We start from the raw sequence: 20900 nt of genomic DNA on the forward strand, positions 1-20900 counted from the left end.
TTCATTTAGAATCAGGATCAGGTCTAACTTATAGATCAATTTTAATTAATTGCGGAATGAAACGCCCGCGATGATAGATGAAATTGGAGGATGAAAATCATCGCGTTTAAAATGAGGATAGATATTTTTCGAACGGTCAGTAGCGGCTGCTTGCGGTTTTCAAGGGTTGGCTTTGAACTACGGTCGAATAAGTGAGACGGTCGTATTTACGAACACGTGGGATGCGGAGGGACGGAAAAAGAGACGGAGGCAGCTTATGTCTGCAGCTAAAAGTAGACGCGGCGAGGTCGGGCGAGGAAGAGAGATCGACTGTATCGACGTTTCCCGTGTTGGAAGGAGATGTTGGGCGCGGAAACGGGTCTAGTTACATGCGTGCACATCGAACTAGGACAACGATATTTACACTGTGTTTTCGATATTTGTAAAGCAAAAATTTAGTGCCGCACTGAGAGTTGGAATCGATTAAATTATTCGACCAAAAGTTGTCAAACTTGTGTCAAAATTTCGAGTTCAAGTTGCCCGCATAGTTCGTGAATAATGGGAGGTACATTGCTATATTTATAAATCCCAAAACATGTATCATAGAACATGTGGCTGACGTTGAAATCAGCGATTTCGTTTTGATTCAATTAATGTGGCATTACACTCATTCAACGACGATTCGGCACTGCTATTTCTCGTTTAATTACTATTATTCTCTAAATCATAACAACCCTTGTTCAATAAAAAAAAATCCCTGGCCATAGAATCGGATCGTAAGATACGCGTATAATCATTGTTGTTGAGAGTGTGTAAAAATAGAACACTGATACCGCGATCTAACGCTTGACAAGGCAGAACTTATTTCAGTACCTAGTTAAGTAGAGTCAGATTCTATTTTAGACATTTTAGACGGTCTCCGAACAGTACGTGACCAGCAATCCGGAATGTCGAGAGGGTTCAGGTCTTTCAGGGGTTGACAGAGGGTTGCTATTCGTTCGATTTGGTTCTCACCGATTGTTTTCGTTTTTGTTTGTAGACTTTTCAGTCGGTTTTCAACAAAGTATTGCATCTTGCGATCTATGATTCTCTGCGAGGAACGATTTGCTGAAATCACGTTGCGCCTATTCAACTGCCTGCAAATCCTGCGCTAAAATATTCAGATAAATTCATTTCTGAGTAATCAAGTAGCCCACAATTGAATCACAAAGAGAAATATGGCCGGGAATTATAATGGACTTGTTTTGCAACAATAATTTGCAAATACAACTGGACGTATATAAAAAATCGGAAGCATTGTTTAAAGATTTTCGTTTTTTCTTTTTCCCTCTTTTGGTCATTTCAAAGCCGTTTTTCAATATGAAAAAGTAGATTGATCGTTTTCGAACCAACAGAAACTAGGTGGACGAAATTGCTAAGCGTGAGTGCCAGAAAGAGAAGGGGTGCAATAGAACGAGAGGGTTGCGCTTCGGTTCAAGGCTTTGCTCAGAGAGGGCGACACCATTTCATATTCGGCTCGGAGCGAACTGTGCAATCCTCTAGCTGGATTCTCTGAGATTTAAACTGCGCTTCACGATTCTTGCTTCGTTTAGTAAACGTGAGTTTTTACAGACAACCACACGCATCGCGACCGAACGCGTCAATCAACTATCAATAATTAACGTGTAACTAATCGGACACGATCCTGACATTAATTCTTACGCAAAACCTCACTCGAGGCATGTATAAGTTACGGTATCGTTGAAATGCGGTCAAAAATTGATGCGCCAAACGGCGATCCTCACCCCAATCAATCCGACGATCTGGAAGCAGGACAAGTATATTCAGTGAATAATAAAAACCTTCGAGCGAAGTTCGTATATCGTATAATCCTGCAGGTCATTGATGGTGTGATTAAATAATTACCAGCGTGACTACAAACCGCAGTAATCAGTGCCACGTACTGCGTTCGCGGCGTCGTTTATCGATCGGTAAAGAACACGGACACCGTTATATTGCCGAAAGCGATAAGCCCCGATCTCTTGCCGCGTACATACTCGTGTAACCAGCCTGGCAAAGTTACTCGTGTAAATTCCCTTTGTGTTCTACCGAACGAAACTCTACGGCGCGCCGCATCGTTGCACCTGCATTAGGTACCTACATGACGTTACGGTGTGCGAGCCAACGATGAACTCGGATTTTCCGCAAATGTTACACGCACGTCTAGGTATATGCGTTAAGCTATACGCTTATATATGTATGCATATACCAGATGTAACGAAGAGCTTGCGCAGTGATGATCACGGCCTCTGTTTTCCAAACGCTCACTCGATGCGGCCGATCCTTGTCCGGCAGGTCGGACTGGGTACAGTTTAGTTGGTTCAGAGGCAGTTCGTCAGCATCAGCCACTGCCTCCCCACACCCGCTAACACCCCCTCACACCCCCACTGACCATCTCTTTGCACACCGACACAGAGACGCTGTTTTGTTCGCGCGCGCGGCGAACGCGTTGCCATGGAGATCGGCGGTTGTTTATTATTGCGTCGAGGGGTCGTCGAGGGTGTTGGGGGGTTGAAAAGGGTTCGGATCACGTTGGGGGCGGGGGTGGGGGCGGCCACCGGCCGACCACACGAGCCCGAAAAACACGTTTGCTCGTACCACGGCGGGTAATGAGAGCTCGATAAAGCGCCGTTACGATTTTGACGTGAGTTGATTTTTTGGTTTATCGCTGGCTTTTGTTCCTCCGCTTGTATGTATAAACCCGCTGTGCTCGCCTGCCCGTCACTAGAGTAAAAAGGATGTGCTTTCGATATCGTTCAACGTCCGGTTCTTCCAGCGGTTTTATTTACGTACGTATATGTGTATATTATATGCGAATATTAGTAGATACGTAGTCGGGCGATTTGGGCAAATAGGTTGTTCAGTGGATAAAGAGCCCTGATCGCGCCATTCGTTAGATTGCGTGTTTTGTTTCATTTAAAAACAGCCCACCAGTTTTTTCCATTTTGTTTCGTTCTTTCACCCGTCACAATTGATTAGTTACGAATGGTTTCATCTGGTCTACCGATAAAAATATTCAAAATCAGCTTCAACATTTGCACTTGGCATTATTTTTAAATATATTTACGTTATCTAGGTTAATAAAACCATTCATAGGCAGCTGTCGCAACCTTTACGGTCAATTGGAAAGTATTTATTGTTCCAATCCCATGAAGAAGCCAAAGAAGGATCGAAAGTAAAAAAGTCAGCTTAGCTCTCATGCGTAATGTCTCTCTTCATCCCGGGCCCAAAGACACGCTGTGTAATTTATGTACCTACGTCAACGTGTTATATAAATTTTGAACGACCTGTTTTCATTTCTTTTCCATTGCTTAATTGCAATACAAACAAATTAGACACGCACCGCAGTATAACATCAGGTGAGTGTATCTTCGATCCAACGAGCCGACTACCACGTCGGAAGAAGAATTCGTGCGATCGTAATTCACTGGAGAACAAAGGAAACGGTTCGCGGTGGACTCGAGGAGTCGTAATTAAAAATGCATGTTAATAGCCTCGGTCGACGCTCAAGCCACTATGCAGAGACTCGTGCGGAGCACTGACCACCTGCAACCGCCTGGACTGCGGAAAGGAAAGGTTCCGGCTCTACATGCTGACCAATTAAGACCCTGATCCTCGTGCCGCACGGCACAGATGGTCGTCTTAACGTATTCGAAGAGGAGGACGGCATAAGGCGGACTCGTCCCAGGGTGATGGGGTTGCGAATTAAGTGATAGATGGAGCTTTTTTTAATCCCACTAACTTGGATCATCCTCCGCGCGATCAAAATCCACCCCATCCACCCCCCCAGAAACTAATTTGGCGCACGGATCACCGGAAGCGATTCTCGGGTCAGCGCTAGACGGTCGTTCCTCTCAAACTCTTATCGGCACACGAAGATCTGCCCCGTCAGCGAAGAACCCCCGCGTGTCGGGGGTGGAGAGAAAAAAGTGAGCGCTGCTGGTGAGAAGAGTTAGACATACATTATATGCGTTTCCGTGCGATCTACACCCTGTGTTCGAGTCTCTGCTATGCGAGAGAAGGAGTTGTGTATGTAATTATACACGCAGATCGAGGCGTGCGGCGAGCATCAATCAGCAGTACCCTTATGGTTTTGACTCGGTCGAAGTAACGCTGACATTCTCGGATGACGCCTTACATATCTTATGCAACTTCCGGCCAATTCTATCTGCTTCAAGTTTACGTGAGAATGTGTAGGTATATATATATATGTATATGTATGTATACATAAAATCGACGCTATCTACGGGCCAGTCAAGCCGTATAAAGGCATCTATTCTCACACGCAATTGAGTTTGATGGCGATTTAGTTTCGGGATAAGGGGCTCGTTGAGACAAGAGGGATGTTTTCTGAGATTACTGATTTATCGATGGTTTGGAAAAGAAAAGTTGAGGAAAAGAACGGAGATATACATATACATATACATACAACGAACCAAAAATCCGTTAGCCTAAGAGCCACCGATGCGATCGAGTATAAATTATACGCAGCTCGCATCATTGCATCATTTTCGCAAACTGTGCTCCGTAAGTAAAGGATTTCTCGTAGTATGTTAATTCGTCTCTTCGTTTATCCGTATTTCGATACTATTATAATATGTTCGTACCGATACTTATACAGATTGGTGAATCAGCAGTGATGAGCCTTTGTTACGCGTTCGGTGCTTCCGGTCGAGTAAATTCTCAAATTGGCAAAGTTATGTCTCTACAGTTCGGTTAAAAGGATCGATGAGATACAGAGAGACAATCTTCTCGGCTTCCACTGAGACTGCCGGCCTCCGCGTTATACGCTCCTCGAAACTGTGCGGCTCGATCCTTGCATAATAAGATCATCTCTCGATTAGATCTTTTTATCCGAGATCCGAGATAGCATTGCCAGGAAAGAATACCATTGACATCGGGCGAACCGAAAGGCTCCGAATAATGGAGATCGCGGTGTATCGTAATTACAGTCTTAGGTTACCAATAACCGCGGCATCCCTTATCTTCGAATAATGCTCACTCCATCTCGCCATTCGAAAATACGGACCCACCGGGCTCTGAACGCAATCTTAGTAAGCATTCTTTTCGCGGGGCGTATGCTTGAAAGATTTTCCGAAGAACGGTTCTAGTAGTTCTTGAGAAAAATCTTATATCCTACTGCAATACAAACTGCACGTGTAAGTTTTACGTACAATCGGTGAACGTTTTGGCGAATGACATGAAAAATAATCGAATCTAGAAAACTTCAATTCATAATTCATGATAAATTGATGAAAGATTTTTATCAAATGCATCGATATTTTCAATCGATTCAAATCCAGTTTTTCTGGTTAATCAATTATCTCGCAGATCAATGGATAATCAATTTAGTCAACACGCTGCCAATCCATCACGACTGGTTTTCAATACCTCGTGGAAAATGTTTTTCGCAATTGCTGGAGATTGACAATCGGTATCAAAAACTCGAGCCTTTGAAGTTTCCAACAGTTTATTTGTTGATGGTTGAAGGGCTATTTCGATTAACTTTCAAATATTTCCCTAACTTTTTCATGCCCCGCATTCCGCCTGCCTGCATCTCTGCAATTCGTTTTCATCAAGTACTTGCAGCGATGTAACGAGGGCTAGTAATTGTTCGTTCCTGGAAATATATACCGATGAAAGGTTCTGGCGCCAATGAAAAACGTGATAGGCAAACACGCAATGGCTTTCGAAAATTGTCAGAATTAGCTCGTACAAGCGGAACTAGTTTATTGATACTACTTTTTAACGATTCAGGTGAATCCTGGAGCGAAAAAAATTCGCAACCGTGTAGTATTTTTATGCGAAAAATGGCTGACGTTGCGATATGAAAAAGGGATCCACCGCTGAAGGGACCGTTTGGAACTACGAATGCTTCCACCGAAATGACAGGGGCCTTGTTTCGCCCATAATTAGAGACTTGACCACACGCACCATGCGTATCGTAAACGGTCAGATCCTGCCGCGCCTCCTACGCATCCGCTCACCTGCCCGCCGCTCGACGTTTTATAATTTACTTTTTCGGTTTCGGTAATTTACATTTACAACCGAGATCGGCTAATTGCCGGTTAACCGGTTGGCTGGCTCCGCACTCCGAATATACCGCGTCGCAACTGTTACCCGTGAGAATAAGAGCAGATCGTAAACTTGCGCTTTGCCTCTTGTTTTCCCCTCGTTCGGATCCTCTCCGTAAACAATTGCGACAGAGACTTATTGTTCAAAGATTGTACGTGTTAACTTTGACGCACTTGTACAGAATTAACTTCTCACTGCACGAATTACGAATGACATGGAATAAAAATTTTACGTTTACTCAAATAGTTTGACAATTTCCACTTACGCGACAATAGAAAAAACGTTCCGTTACGCAAAGAAATTCACAATTAGTATTCAAAGTTGGCTGTGATGGTAAAAAATCTTTTAACGTGCTGCAAAAAACTTACAAATCTCACCAGCCAAACGGCCAAATCTGGCTTTGTATGCGGTAAGAGGTTAACACATTTGCTCAGATTACACTTGAACTGAGGTTTTTTCCAGCCGGTTAGCGATCCTTAACAATTATTGGAATGAAACATACCGCGCCTCAGCTCGACCATTTTTCCAATCACTCGCTAGTTTTGTTTATGGCGAAATTTTTTCTGCCCCATGATCGAAAAATTATACAGCAATGTGGTACGCGAGAGAAAGTGTACCTAGCGGTTGGACAGTCACCGATCCCGCTGGTAATCGGAGTGGAAACGCTGACTGGAAAATCTCAATATTGTCATCCCTGAGGGCTTTGGGCTCGGTGCTTCGGGTACACAGAGCCGACGATCCATCAGGGTGTGTTTGGGAGCGGTTTTGGGGACGTGGGATAAAATATGGCGGCGTCAGCGTCATCAGCGGCTGGCCAATATCGCGCTTGTATCAACTCTACCTGCCTCTACAAAGTGTCCTAAAATGTATTCGCCCAGTTAACGGGAAACCTGGCTAACGCACCGACGGACGGATCGACGGATCGACGGATCACCACGTCGCTATAACCACTAAGCGAGCTGTAGAGGCTGACCTTTTGACATCCTCTACAGCCACACGCTATGCTGTGCCTTAATTCTGTACTCGCGCGTGTTTGTGTCGTACATACTGACGTCGAGAAATCAAATTTGATTACAGGTATGTCCGAGTGTGAGTTGGTGTTGGGTATTTTGATCAATTGTTGGGGCTTCGGAATTCCGGAAGAGACGAGGATACCCTCAACATTCCACCGCGTGCATTCTTCTCTCTTCCACGATTGATTAAACCAAAAATGGACTATTTGTAAGTGAGATATTTCGAGTGACTTTTCTCGTGACATTTTTCTGTCTCAAAATCTAGACCTATAACATTACGGATGTCAATATAAATATTGTATCGAGATTTTTTATTTATATTCCATAGATTTACCGCGGTCGGTTCTTGTGGTAGTGTGATTTTGTTTCTGGAAGTATTTTCTACGCGGAAGAAAATCAATTCGAGCAGTGGTAGTCGGAGATACGTTACATGCTGAGACGCTGCAGGGGTGGGCTACAAACGGCGGTGTAGGATCGACCAAATAACAAGCAAAGTACGAGTTATAAATAAACCGGAGTCTCGCGTCGTTTGGATCAGTCTAAATGTGTGAAGACTATGAAAGCTGGCTGGGGATTGTAGGCTGTACCAAAATGAATGGTTAAAAATTGGGTAAACGCTGCAGAAAGAGGTACGCCAAGAATTGAGGAAGAAACTGTAAACGATGTTACGCGTAAACCTTGGGTGTATTGTTTTTGGTATTCGAGTGGACTGAAAATGGCTCCAAGGAATCAGTGTTGATTGTACAAATAAAAACAAGAGGGGAGGACGCGTTTCAATCGTGCGAATAACTACCTTTTAGAAAATACCGAAACAACGCTGCCTCGGTATTTTTCGTTACATGAACGGTGAAATTATCGCGATGAAAAATTCAGTCATTGATTCACGTGACGAGTAAACCGCGGATTGTCCGTTGCTGATGAAAAAGCAATCACCAGCAGCGGTAATCCCTGATGTTCTCGGAAAAGCTTCGTCAAGCTCAATGATTATTATACAACATGCCGATATAACCGTTCATCAAGTGCCGAGGAAAAGTGACCAAAAATAATCGATTATTTTTTCACTTCAAACCGAGTATAAACGATTATTTATCAAGCTCGATCATTTTTCCTCACAATCGGTTTTCGTTTTTTACCCTCATGAAGGATGCAATGCAATATCAATTTATGTGATCAGAGTATCAATTACTATCATTGCTTTACTTACCAATTACCCATTTCGTATAACAAGTGAAAGATAAATGAATATTTCCACCTAAAATTGAAAAATATTTTTAATGAAGCTATAAATTATAAAAAAAACTTTTCCGCTATTAAGACTACATAGTGAAATTTACGAAATTTTATTTTCAGTCGTACCGTTTAAAAAAAATACGAAACGATCAATTTTTACCGATTCAATCGAGTCGCGTTCGACTATTTTTAGCTCAGTCGGCATCGCTATGTCTGCACGTTGTCAAAAGCGGATTACCACTTCGCAGGGGGGGGGGGGGGGGGGGGGGGGTAAAAACCATCCTAGAGAAAACGGAGCGCAGAATCGCAATTAGAAAAAACTCCAGGAACAACGCGCGTCGATGTGAAACTAAACTCCGCAGTGAATTTTGTCCCGAAGTAAAACCGCGAATCACGGTATATCGCGCACGGTATCGCTCTCCCATGCAGATGGAACCGGAACCCTTCCAGCAAGAACGACGGGACGTGCGGCGTGTTCGCGTATATATATATATACACATATACAGAGCTGTGCGGTACGCGGTGCAGGAAAACACAAGGCTTTACTGCATGGAATACGCAGCGAAACACGGCGGGCAAAGGTTACGCCGAGAGTTTCGCCGAGTATATGTACTCCCGATACGACCGGCTCTCTTTATCAATGTGCATTCACCCCCTCCGCGTGCGTGAGGGGCTCGTCGCTCGGCGTGTGCATGGTGTCGGGGGTGGTTCACCAGAGAGTACCACCACGGCTCGGTGAGGTCGCGGGGTATTTGTTGGCGCGAGTGGCTAGCCAGTCGGATTACCGAGGGGGTGGAATCGGGCGATTCCCGGCCGTTGGGCTGCCGGCACAGTGCCACTCAACGAAAAATTTTACCGGAGGCACCGCCCGACCGACCGCTGATGCAAAATTTACACGTATCCAGCTCAAAGTTGAATGCCAAGGGTTAAAAGAGCATCGCTAATGCCCGGGCTGCGGGGCTTTTGGTTATTTTGTGGATTTTCCCGCACGAGTATACCCCCTGTATCTCTCTTCTACCACCGTGCATCCCCGGATTTGCGCGCGTGTCACGCGGGTTTTACTCATCGTCTCTGTAGGTATGGACATATTTGCACCTTCGACTGGCCAATAGACCTGTACAGACGTGCGTTCTTCCGAGAACGTACGTGTGATTAAGTCCGTTATGTTTCGTTGTCTTTGTTTTTTTTTTTGTTTTTTTTTTTTTTTTTTATCGATCAATATATAACGCATGCATGTCGAAGGTTTCTCAGGAAACTTACCGCAGGCCTCCGACATCAGAGTTAGATATCCGTTATTTCTTAGGAAAATAAAAAATTTTCGGAACAAAATTCGATGACCGTCGCGCATTTTTCAGATAACTTTTTTTCCCATTCAAATAGCACGGCCCTATCTGACGACTCAAGATAAATCGAGCGACCGTAAGTTTTTGGTCGATATCGTTTTACTGTAAAATTCGATTTTCGAACGTTTGAGTATTGACAGGTTTCTCCATACACACTTTTTGCAATTAGGAATAAACTTTCGTATAATTACTTCCATAATTGAATGAACCAATAGCATCGGAGACAAGTAAAATATTTGAAAAATGTGTGTCAAAAGATGCTGCAGCGGTCACAAACTGTGCCTTCATCCTATTCCTCGAAGTCATGTTACAAGTCGCGGATGACTGACGAACGGAATATCGCAAATCCAGCAATGGAATCCGATCCGAATCGCGTAGATACGCTTACGGTTCGGGCTTCGTAGAGACGACGTGATTCGACAGGGTGAACCTTCGCCTAGGTCAGCGTGACCCAAAGCTATCGATGTGTTCGGCAACGTAGCCGAGGACGGATCAGTCATACCTTCTGTATCAACTATCCGAAACGGTGCTTCCCAAAACGCGGATCATGCAGCTGGTCTCACGCGTTGCGCGTCCGACGGACCGCCGGACGTGCGAGCGGATGGACGGATGGACGGATGGAAGGATGAAAGGATGGACGGAAGCCCGAGGTCCGAGGAAAACGGGGCAGAGGACGGAACGACGCGGCTGCTCGCCACTCCGCAAAATTTCAACCCCTATTCGGGGGGTAGTTTTTGCCACGTCCACTGCCAGATCAATGAGGTTGCTAACACGAGTACCTATATGTGCCTCCCACTCCAACCTCGGCCACCGCTACACCTCGACCCCCCTCGCGACCCCCTCGCGATCCCCTCCCCACTCCGCAACCCTCGCACTTTGACCTCGTATTCCGACCCATGCCGCGGTTATATAGGCGAACATGTACAGGGTGATTATAAGGTAGGTTACGCTGCGCGTTTATACCTCTGGGCACCGTTTTTTCGACTCTTTTAAATCTTGCGCCGCACACCTCTTGTCTATAACACTGATGTCACGCCTGGGTCGCTGGAGACCCCACGTGAAAAATCGTTGCGTAGAAATTGAGATGTAGATTTAAATAACTTGAAATAATTTTGGGATACTCCTCAACTGTTATATTTCAAGGAAAATTAGTCATCTTTGGCAAAATGAAATTTTGAATGTGACAAAAAAAAAAATGCATAAAACAACGAAATACTGGAAAATGGAGCATTCTAATCAACAAATCATAACTCACTGAATTTTTAATGTTTCATGCATAAAATTGACCGAGTTACTCTCAAGACACAGATATATGAGAAAAAAAAAATCATGGAGATATTGCGCGATGAAAAAAAGTACCCGTTCGAGTGAATGAATTCGAATTTTACGAAAAAGAATAAATTAACGATTCTTACAATACTTCATAATTTATTTTCGATTGAACCAGATTATTTTGCATGTCTTTCGTATGGAATTTACGTATGAAGATGCCGTGGGGTCGTTTTGACCCCGGTGTGCAGCATAACGGATTCATTCTTAACGAGGTATATTAAGATTATTCCGGAACGTATTATGCATTGCCGAATTTTTGACCATTCCTTTACTCCGCATGAACTTTGATCTTGTTATTTAAATGAGACCAGAAGTTATAGCAATTGCACTTTCGAACTTCTTGTGTTTGCTACTCTTATTATCTAGCCATAATTCAAATTAGACAAAATTGATTAGTAAAGACCTGTATTATCGTATGCAAGTTAATTTATCTCTGCCACTGCATTTAACATCCCTCATTTCGTGAGAATATACCTTTTCATGCTCTCTTCGTTTCATTTTACATTCGTTCTTTTTTCGTTACCCGCGCTCTTTTGACCGGTGAGGTTAGCCTGTGGAATATTTCACGTTTAACCGTTATTCGGTTCATTTTAAGTTGTTTTTTTTCATTTTTCGTTTTTTTTTTCAAATATTATTGGAAACGAGAAAAACTGTAACGCGTATGCATGAACCCTACATAACCACTAACTCGTATTTACTTGCACGCCCACGCGTTGCCGTTTTTCAAAAAGTTTTAATCAACTTTCTCTCCTTTTTTTTTCTCTACGTTCAAGAGAAATTCATTTTCTCTTTATTTCCCGCTGTCACGCCATTGTGTTCTGTTTTTCTCAATTTGCTAATGCACACATATGCCTTGTGCTCAACATAATACACGTATAAAATAATTCAATACGGGATTCAGCTCTCAACCGTTATCGGTAATTCCGTACCGGACGAATAATTGAATATCTGGATTCTATAGTCGTTATAATAATAAGATGGTCGTCCAGTCGATGAATTTTTTAAAACGTAACTATGCGGTATGAACGTAACGGGGAATTTGTTCGAAAAGCAATCAACACCATGCACGCTGTCCCGGCTACCTGTATACGGTATGAAATCAGCATCCAATTATCCTGCATTCGGGGTTCATCGAATCGTAAAACAATACGGCTGATTACCAATGCCCATACAATAGCAGGATAGGTATTTCATTTCGTACTGAATTAACTCTTGATACCTGCTCCCTCGTCTGCAAATAAATATTACACAGAGCTGCAGTCACATGCAGCATGCTCAGCTTGTGAGTCCGGCGGCGTTTAAAATGTCTTGAAAAAATCATGAGGGGGGGAACGAAATCCATACCTGGAAGAACCCTGACTCGAAAATTACACGGTGGTGACATGATTTTTCCCCCCATCCTCCACTCTCCGCAACCCTGCGAATTCGGTTCCTCGGCTGGCTGGAGTCAAATGATTTCCTCAAATCCCCATCTCCTCTCTAACATTAATTGACAGATTTTGGCCACCACTCGGTTAGCCATAAGTAGTACGTAGGCATGCGTCGGAAACTCGCGGAATCACGAGTGAAAATCATAATCCGACAGCCGTTTCTAAATGCGATGAATGCCGGGCCATTCATTGCTCGAAAGTTCAAAGTATCCGATCGTAAATCCGGCCAGGCCGGGGGCAGTTTCGTTGAGCTTATAGCTGGTCGGCGACGGCGGCGTGGCGGCAGTAGGGAAATGAAAATAGTGGAAACGCGGTAACATCTGTCGAGTATCACTCCCTTTCGAGCCAGTGTGCGAGTTAAATCAGGTGAACAAACCCGACAAAGCAGTGCTCAATTTTTGCTCGCCGGTTGGCAACAATGGATTAAGTTACCCGTGTGGATAAGGAGAGAGGAAGACCGTAGCTGGTCGGATCCGTCGGTTGGTTCTCTTGCCAATCCTGCATATGCCTCTTTTTTGCCTTTTTTTTCTGCCCCGTGCCGCGCCTTCCGCTCAGGTTGACGTATTTTTCTCCTCCTCCTCCTTCTTCTTCTTCTTCTTCTTCTTCTTCCTCTGTATTTGCAGGGAAATCCTCGTTCAGCGACTGTTTGCCTACTTGAGGACGGTAAGCAGCTCTCCCATTGTGGTCTCGCCAAAAATGTAGTGTCAGTGTGCACGTATGTGCGTTAATTCTTATTCGGCGGTAAAAGACTTCCAGATACACTAACAATGTATAGCCGAGAACTCGTTCCTCGTTAGAGTTATCGAGCAAAGTATGTTACAACTGTAAACTACCAATGATTCGATTCCGTTTATTCCCTAGTCGTGAAAAGTGTTATAAATTATTGTCAATTTACGAAATGAAGTTGCAAACTCACCAAACTCACAAATTCGGTGTAACGACGTAAATTACTATGTATTTGTCTTAAATTTACAATGAAAAACTTGTGATTTTACTAAAATTTATAGGAAAAACACAAGAAAGTGATTTTTAAATCGAACAAACAGTAAATTTATGGTGAATTCATTGTTCCGTATGCGAATAAAACTTCCAATACAATGAAGGAAGTTTCATACAGAAACTTTTAACAGTGCGGTTCTAAACCGTTTGTGACGATTTTGATACCGCACTGACTGTGAATACCTACCGGGTAACCAATGACAACCCCGAGTCACGATGAAACGACGAAAGTATTGCCGAATTTGAAACGCCGCATGCACTGACCGAGAGGGCTTTCTGCAGGCTAATCCTGCGACCCTAATACCGCGAGGCTTACGAAGGGTCGCGGTAATTGTCGGGGCTAGTTGAACGTCGCAACGAGAGATGGCCCGGCGTGGCTAGATTCCGGTTTCTAGCCTCCGGGGTTCCATCATCGTCCCCCCAAAAAATTTCGCCCTTGCCTCCGTGCACGCTGTTGCCGAATAGAACCCGTTTAGACGAATCGGGTTCGAGAGCTTTCGTGTGGCGACGGGGATGTCGAATGCATGCCTTTGTGTAAAAGATTACCAAACGGAATAACAGAGTCCTTAGGTTTGGCCAAAGTATCAGTTTCTGCGCCACTCGAAATCGGATTCCGCCGCGGAGCGAGTCCTAAGAAAACAGAGCTTACACCGCATCTCGGGGACCAAACGGAACCCCTTTTCACCTTTCAACTCCGGCAAGTATTATTACCCCGATCACAAACATTCGAAAAGGCATATGTTTACACCGCTGTTTGACTGCGACTGCTGCCGCCTTCGGAAACTCGAAACTTTAAACTGTTTGGAAAAACGACTAGACGCTCAAAGCTCGCCATTCAATATACTTCGTAGGAGGGAGGATGACGGTGAATGGACATGTATCCGTTTGTTGAGACCTGAAAACAGATTTCTGAACAAAACTAAGACGCGGAGGAAATATTTGCAAACTCCGACTCTTCTTTCCGCGTCGTCACGTCGGATTAAAAAAACTGCCGGTACGGTATCTGGCTAAACCTTAAACAGACGCTGGGGAAGAAAAATGTAATGTGTATCAATTGAGCCTGGCTAAAAAATTCTGCCATGTTTAACGCGGTCGTAGAAATCAGGCTGAGAAGTTGGAAGGTCGTTTAGGTCTAGGATCTGGACGATTCGGTTGGTCTCCGCTCGCATCTGTTCTGTTTTTGCGAATTTATCCCGACTGGATGCCCCGAACGCGACCCATACGATTAACACGTCAAAATTACAAAGTGTTCGCTGAGCCGTGGCAAGACCCATGGGAATCATTTTTTATTTCATTCTCTTCTCCTCTGCTTTTTTACTTCTTCCTTTTTTTTTTTTCTTTTTTGGTCTCTCGTTGCGTTACGTCGGGAACCCCTCGGCCAGGAAACCCCCTCTGGTTATGTTTACACACACAAGCGTTTATCTACGGGACACCATAAAATAAAAGGAAATTGGTACGCTTTCGCGGTCTGGTTCTGGGCTCAGGTTTCCATTACAATGTGATGCGATTAGATGAGTCTGGTCTGAAAGTGAGGATTATGACACTTATCTCTCTATATATATATACATACCTAGGTGTATATATAATATACACACATATATAATTCGACAAGCATTAAACACATTGGGAGTCATAATATCTTAGACTAGTTTCCGGCGAAATCTGCAGGTTCATTAAAGTTTGTGCCTTAGACCGGGGCGTGCAATCAATAGTTTGAGAAGCGTTGAATTATATAACGGACAAGTACCTACCCCGTAGGACTTGGCTGCTATCCCGGCTACTTCTGGCACACCGGGGACATCAAATATGCAGCAGTCTTAGGGGTAGTTCCGATCTAGGGGTTAAAATGGAATTAACACCCCACACCGCCCCCGCGCTTTCCCACTTTGAAAGCGCCCTTACACCTCGTGTGATCATCATTGGACCGGATCTATCCAGCCAGGCCACCACACAGCCCACCGCCTCGACTACAACACATATGCACGCACGCGTGCGTCTGTCCGCCTGTCACGCCACGCGTTCGCCGTCATCTTCCTATACGGAGAACAACATTTCCCCGTAATCTAGGGTGTAGTCGGAGTACGGCCTGAAAGCATTCGCGAATTATGATCATCCCTTTCTCTCGTCGGAAACGCGGAGCGAGACGTCGCTCGTCTGCTCGACGTAGACGCCGTGGACTCGAGAACCCCGTTTCCAACTTCGGGCGTCCTAATATCTCGTTTGAATATCTCCCTTAAGGTCAATTATTCCTCTATACGAATTCACGCCACTGGTAGGAAATACATCCGAGATGGCCAAGATGGCTACCGGAAATTGCTGGGTGACCTTACTTGGGCGAAGCGTATACCGGGTGCAGGTACTTTGTCCGCGGGGACGGCGTCCTCTTCCTCCTTCTCCTCCTCCTCCTCCTCCTCCTCCTCGTCGTCGTCGTCTCGTCTCGCCCACCTCGGGACGACGGGGGCATTAATGAGGTAATAGTCCAGGACCTATCTTGGTTTGATGAGCCGTTCCGAATTACATTGTCTTGCTGATGACTCGGCTCTGTAAGGGGGTTAGAGAGGAGGCCGTTCGAGCCGGTGGATAACGCCGAAATACCATTTCATCGTAAATCCGAGTGCTCGATACGAGGGACTGGCTGGCTCTTCGACTTCCGCAGCCGTCCAGGACCGAATCAAATCCTCGAGCAAGGCTGAATAAAGTTCTCAAAAACAACGAGGCGATTGTTTCTCCGCGACTCGCTCGTCGCGACGCGTGTTTTATTAGCGCGAAAGAAACTTGGACCTGGAGACTCGAAGAAAAAAGTTGCGCTATCGCTGTAGGACTAATTTTTCAACAGACTCGCCGCTTTTCCTTCCACCCAATGGTTCCAAAGATACTTTTTAATATCCCTAGTGCCTCCGACAAAGACACCGTGCACGCGTGGTGCTTTTACCCGGCACCTCACCCTGCAGACGGTGGAGTCGAGCTTGATGGTGCAGCGGTGACGCTGTTTGCACGCGACGTTTCGCTGAGGAGGAGGAGGACGATCGCCCAGCTGTCGTCGAATATGTGCTCGAAAGTACAGAAGCGCGATGGAGGAGCGAAACGAAAAGAGAAGACGCGTCGCACAGAGGTGAACACAGCGGGCGCATTGTGTGCGGTGAGCGAACCGGAAGCTACGCCATATTCCGTAGGCAGTCCCCGCTTCGCTTTTGTTTCCGCTTTCCTCTAACCCCCTCCCCCCTCCTTTCACACCCCCGACTTCTTTGTCTCGTCTCGCGCGGTTCCCTATCCGCACGCAACCCCCGCATACCGACCTAGGTGAGAGGGACCTGTTAGCGCTGATGAGATCCAACTTCCTGCGCCGGTCGGCACCGACGACCGCCGAGACCTCAGGTATAATTACACGGATACCCGACTTGATAAACGGAAGTAAGCGTTTCTAGAGCTCAGGCTTCGATCGTTTCACACCCGTTTACCTCATATTATACATTAAACATTATATGGTGTTGCGACTCAATGTCGTCAGTGGTAAGACTTTGGTCGCCGCGTATATTTTGCTTAGCAATTTTGAAATTATTCGTTCAAAATTCAAATCTTCGCATAACATATGCCCTAAATTATATACAGACAATTATTCGAACAATAAGAAACCTCTGAAACGTGTACCGTTTTTGTACACGAATCATACAAACACTACGTTGATGTTAAACGATACAAACAAAAACGAATATAAAAAAAAAAAAACGAAAAAGAAAGAAAAAGCTTAAATTACCGCCGTTACAATTCTCTCGCGTGGATCAATTAGCATTGAGCCAAAACGTGCGTAGAAGCCATTTGACGGAGACGAGCGTCGGGGTTCGGTTGACACGGGCGCCGACGTCGTCGTCGTTCTCAGACCTAAAAACTGTGTCGTCGCTAACGATGCCCCGAGGTCCCCGTGGCTCTGGAGGTCTGCAGAGGGCGAGGGGGGGGGGGGGGGGGCTTGGCAGCTCGGTGCTTGCGACATTCGTGCGGCTAAAATGTTCAATTAAGATTCGTCACGAAGGGTCGATTTTCCACACATGCCGGGGGGGTGGGGGGTGGAGGGAGGGGGGCACGATTTCGATCGCAACAACGCTGCAGTCGGCCAGCCTTGCGGAGTACGTGGACATTGCAGCCACCGAGGGGGGGCGGCGGTTCCTAACGCCTAGCTGACAATGCTAAGGGGCTGCAAGTATAATAATGCCTCGAGGCATCGATCATGCAGCCGCTACGTTCCTACCCGGTATATACCGAGGTACAGTGCCGTTCGAAAGTGCGACGCGTAGCGATTCCGACGCGAATCCAAAAAAGGGCCCGTTTTCACGGGATCTTTTAAGTCTACAGCGACGTTAGCCACGCCGGCACGAGATATTGATGCGAAAAATTCGTCCAGCCGAGCTGGAATATTTTCCTATATTGCTAGCGAGCTGCGGGGGAGTGGGGGGGGTGAGATTTTCGAGGGATACTGTACGCCCGTTCGAAGAGGGGGGTTCGGGGTGGGGGGGAATATACGCGAGTAGGGTGCGTCGAGCACATGTGACGCCTGATTCATATACAGACTGCTACGAAATCAATTTGTAATCTTGACTCGGATTAAGGACACGCGGGACGTGGTTATTGGGAAAACAGAATGAAGGCTGCAGGCTCGTCTAGAGCTAGGCTAGGGTGGATCTCCCCCCCCCCCCCCCCCGTCCTTCCCCCCGCAGCGACGTAGCGCAGCTCATACGGGGGCTGATTTTGTTTTTCTTTCCTATTTTATTTATTTTTTTTTTTGTTTTGTTTTGTCATTCTCCACAATGATCAGCCTAGGAAATTTATCCGAAATATTCGCCTCGTCACACCCCCGCATCGCATACCTCGGGTCATGTTCGACGAGGGGCGGCCCCGCTGTCGAGGATCCTGTCAACCGAGTTTGGGGCTTAAAGTTCCTGAGGGAGTGAAAGGGGAGAGATAAAGGGTGCGAAAATATTAACATCGGTACAACAGCACGCGTCGACGACAATAATATAGAACCGGCGTTAATTGCCGAATCTATTCCGACCCCCTCCTTCGCATACGTCGTCGACCTGTGTAAACAGCGTCAATAGATCATTCCAGACACTCTACCCCTGTATCTTCGAGCGTTCCCGTACAATGACGGGAGTGGTTTACAGTATTACACAAATTAGAATAAAGGTTGAAGGATTGAACAGTCCAAATCGAGAGAAACCTGGATCACCGCTTTCTTCAATCTTATATTCGATTTGATTTCTACTCAACTTTCTTTCTCGATGGCTGCAGATGCACGATTTCTTATGGGCGCGAGGAGGGGACGAGACGATGACGCAGAGGGTGAGAAAAAGAAACAGGGTTAATCCAGCGTTAATCCCCAAAAGTTGTGAAAACATCCTTTAGGGTTGGCTAAGTGCGTGAAAGTAAGGAAATTATGGACACCACAGTAGTCCTGCAATTTTTCCGACCTTGGGGTCGCGTGGTCAGCTGATCCTAGTAAGTATATACTTCCCTCGGGAGGTATGAGCCAAGGCACAATGGGACGTTGTAATAGTGAAATTTTTCAGGCCCTACCTAGCCTCTAGACAATACCGGACAACTTTCTAAGAAATAAACCCGTGCGGTCTTTACAGTGTCCCGCACCAGGCAGGTCAGCAAAAGGTGGACCTGGAATCGGCAGGGGCAGCCTGTGACCTACATTCTCGGCCTCGGAGAATCTCCGTGACACAATTATACCGTTTATGCCTACGCAAAGAGCTTCGGCAAACACGCGCGAAGGCTACTGGAATGAATTATATTACAGTTGCAGGCGGGTAGGAATTTCATGCAGGCAAATCGGGAGACGAAGGAAGCGAAGAGACGGCGAGTTTCACTTTTCTTTCTTGCAATTTTGCCGATTAAAGAACGGGGGTGTAGGAATCGACGCAAGAGAGAATGATAAAACTCATTTTGTCCATGCAGGGAGAGGATGTATAAGGCTTCCACAGTTCGTACGGTTTTCACCCGTTAAAGGCAACCGATTTGTGGAATTTGACCATAAATTAGTCTCACTGTGCAAACGCGACACGGTGACCTACAAAGGGTTGAGAGACGGACGAACCGATGGACAGGCTGAAAAGCGGTGGGTTGGTCGGCTTGCACCAGATCCCAATATCGATTCAAATTTATTGACTGTCCTCTCTGCCCAACGTACAATACCGACTTCGGGTCGAAGCGTCGAGCAGAAATCTCCCTTTGCAATTTCAGCGCCAAAGGGTTGAATTATGGTGAATCGGAGCGATTCTTCTACGCGAAAATCGGCAAAATCGGACCACTGGCAGTCCGATAAATCACCGTTCACCCGTGGAACACATCGGTGCTCAAGTCTTCGCCGAGGCAGCATGTGCATACGTGTGATGTATAATATGGTTTACAGGTACCGGTTGCAGCCCCTGCCGACTATCCCTCTGACTGCCTGTCCGAATGTTTTGCCAACTCGCGGATATCTCCCCGTATATACGTGTTTCCGTGTAAATATCAGATTATTATTTCCGCTCGTTCGATTTCCTGCGTACCGCGTGAGAGGGGTTGAAAAAGAATTTCAGATTTTTTTAAGTTCCGGTAGCAGTTGCAGCAGCTCGAAGATTCGCGAGGAGAGGGGAAACCGGAAACGAATGAAACGTTTTTAATTACCGGTTCGATCGAATGTCTGCAATCGCGATTCGCTATTTTTAAAACCGGTTCGCATTGCTGGCTCATACTCCGAATCTTGGAATAATCATCAAGCAGCTCTGAGAATAACTCGAAGCGATGAACGGCGAGAACCAATCGAGACATATATCCTTGGCATCCGAATTGCATTTGATAGCAAACAAAACACAGCTGTTGCCGCGTCCGTAAGACGAGGTAGTAAAACTTTGACGTACGAGACGTTGTCCGTGTAGGTGCAACCAACACCCGGATCACCCGAGGCTTTATATTTCGTTCAAGAATCCATCAACAGTCCCACGAATTAATGGGCGGTATAAGACGGTAAAAGACACCGAGATGTAAACCCGACGTCTGTGGTGCCGCCTCTTGTGTACCCGCGTAGAGAGTGAGGAAACGCATCGATTCAACCAAATATATACCCTGCTCGAAAAACGCTAATGAAAGCAAGCGTGGGACTCGTGACAGACCGATTAAAAATTGAACGTAACTCGAAATTCCCTCCGCCGTAGCCGCGCGATGAAACAACAAGGGCTGTGCAAATGATCAATCGTCAAACTGGCACCAAAATTGCAAACGCTTAGCTTTCAATGCTGGGATACTTTTTCGCTCATTCGTATTTACGTATATTTGTTGTATACGTTAGGGTGGTTCAAAATAAAAAAGTTTTTTTTTTTTTTTTGTCTTTCGTTCTTATCCCATCAAATTTTAGTGATTGATGGTAAAAAGTTCCTCCGAAAACATGAGCACTCTTGCTCAAGTCTAACAGATTGCCGTTT

General features: G+C 45.6%; 1 protein-coding gene across 3 annotated transcripts in view; it reads left to right on the forward strand.

Annotated features, from left to right (window-relative positions):
* The window catches only part of LOC124221205 (segmentation protein Runt), a 40791-nt gene that overhangs the window by 14608 nt on the left and 5283 nt on the right, over window positions 1-20900 (forward strand). For all 3 annotated transcript variants that reach the window (XM_069136813.1, XM_069136814.1, XM_069136815.1), the window contains 2 exons: window positions 7171-7314; window positions 7435-7600. The gene's annotated coding sequence lies outside the window, so the exon portion shown is untranslated. The remainder of the gene's footprint in view (window positions 1-7170; window positions 7315-7434; window positions 7601-20900) is intronic.

This window comes from Neodiprion pinetum, chromosome 1, assembly GCF_021155775.2.
Source record: "Neodiprion pinetum isolate iyNeoPine1 chromosome 1, iyNeoPine1.2, whole genome shotgun sequence".
NCBI lineage: Eukaryota > Metazoa > Arthropoda > Insecta > Hymenoptera > Diprionidae > Neodiprion > Neodiprion pinetum.